Raw genomic sequence first — 2,321 nt, 5'->3', positions numbered from 1 at the left:
ATAGAAGGAGAACCTAGTTCCCCTTGTTGTTGTCCTGCTTTTACCTCCGTTGAACTGATCCACACTGACTTCAGCTTGAATGGACACATTAGTATAAGACGTATAAATATAGAGTTGAACTGATTCCAGTGTTTATCTGACATGACAAGAACCTCCATTAACGCTAAAAGTCATACTTTAACCTCACAATTACTTTCGAATCCAATGTGCTGGAGTCTGGAAGAGATGTAGATCTGCAGGAAGAGAGCGTAAGAAGTGATTAGAGAAGAAGACACGGGAGTCCAGGTATGGAAATGTCAGCTTGTACATTTATTTTATTATTCACAGGTGAACACAGCAGAGGCATGGACCGTGAACATTCAGCAGGGCAGAGATGTCAACGCATGATCGCAGATAGAAAGATGGAATGCAAGGGGCTTCACCCCCACTCAGAGAAACAGAGTTTATATCCACCTACACTGTTTAAACCACGGAGCTCTAACAACCGGAGTCATTGTTCGCTTTCATTCTCTTATTTTGAAAATCCAGTTGGAATTAATTTGCAGAGGAAACAAAAGTTTCTCCGACGGTCCGAAAGTTTAGGAACCGAAGGAGCGTCGGATCTCACGGGAAGATGGGAGAGAGAGAGAGAGAGAGAGAGAGAGAGTGAGTGGGAAAGCCCTGTGATGATGTCACTTCCTCACTCTGGCACTGTACACGGACATGCTGTAGACAGGAAGTGTGTGTAATCAGAGTTCATTCATCTCCAGTTTGGATTCATCCAAAAGGGAAAAAGGTTCTAGATATATTTGACAGAATGAAAGCGAGAGCGAGAGATCCGTCCGTCTTCACACGGAGGGATGAAAGAGTTCCCTCCGAGCCGCCGCCACCAACGCCATCGCCGCCAACGCCGCCTTCCCTCATCAGCTCCTCATCCGGCCCACTGAGCACACGCTCGCTCACAAAAGCGAAGCCTCATTTCAGAGTCTTGTGGCTGTGTGAGTGTCATCACCTCAATCTCCATGGCGATGATGTCCCATTCAGCCAGGCACCTGCCGGATAAGAGGTGGGGGGGGGGCTCAGTCTATCGGGGGGAGGCACCAGAACGGCCGCCTTCACCCTCGCCAGGTGTTGGTGCATTGAAAGGAATCACAATTGGGAGGATTATTCAGCTCCATTTACCTTTCAGGATCACCCAGAGTGCAGGAGCCCCGAGGTGAGAGCGGGGTAACCATGGCAACGCATGCCGACGGCGGCAAGCTTGTGCATCTGTGTCGGCTTGGGAAAAAACAACTTTCAGCTAAAGATGGAAAAAAAACACTTTGCAGAAACACGTCTGCAACACGATTTTGGAAGTGAAATCAAGAGTCCAGGAAGTAGTCCAGTCCATGAGGGGGATCCCTGGGGGGTCACGTGGGTCTGGATTATCGGGGATTCCAGTGCAATTACACAAAACATTGATTCAACAACTTCTTCATCACACAAACTGAACTTTAAAGAGACTTCAAGAGTGTCAAATATAACGTTTGGCATCAAATAATAATATCAGGTTTGATTTGAACGTTTTCACGTTTCTACGATTTCTTAGATTTGGTTTTAAACATTTTAACGATCTCCATCAGTGACCAGTTCGTTTCTGCCTTTAACGCTAATTAATGAATGAATGAAGTGAATGAAGGTCGGAGGAAGACGAAGCTACACGATGTTGTTGAGAATATTACACTCGAGGTACGAGGCATCGGACGACATCATGGATGTTAATCAGTGAGGCGTTAATCAATTCAGGGCAATGATCAGTTAGCTAGCCAGCATGTAGCTAGCTATTGACGCATACGATCACACCTTAAATGTTAATACGACGACTTTAACCATTGTTTTTATTGGCTGTCGTTTGTGACATTAGAAATGATCGGACCTTAAAAAAATGGACAGGAATTTAATCGGATGTAAAGCGCCTTGAGTAGCTAGTTAGCTAGAAAAGAGCTAACAGTGTTGATCCTGTTCCTTTGGCTTTTAGCAGCCAATGTTAGCAACCGTTAGCAAACTTTAGATCGTTACTTTGTCCGTCTATTGTTTTAGCATTGACCATTGTCCCATGAGTGTTAGTTAAAGTGGCGACTCAGGGGTGTTAAGAATCTGGGACAGAAACCGTAGACCAGGTCCAGGACTGTTAGCCAAGTTTAACACCAAGATGAAGCTATCGGGGAATCAGCTAACCTCGATTAAAAGTATAAACAATGAAGCTGCGTTTTCTATTGTGAATGTTCTACATGTAATCTCAATAAGTAATTACAACGACTCTTAACCCTGCAGATGGTTTAGTCCGCCGTTTCGTTATTCAT

Source organism: Eutrigla gurnardus, assembly GCF_963514095.1.
Source record: "Eutrigla gurnardus genome assembly, chromosome: 5".
NCBI lineage: Eukaryota > Metazoa > Chordata > Actinopteri > Perciformes > Triglidae > Eutrigla > Eutrigla gurnardus.
The sequence above is the reverse complement of the archived record's forward strand: the minus strand, read 5'-3'. Positions refer to the sequence as shown.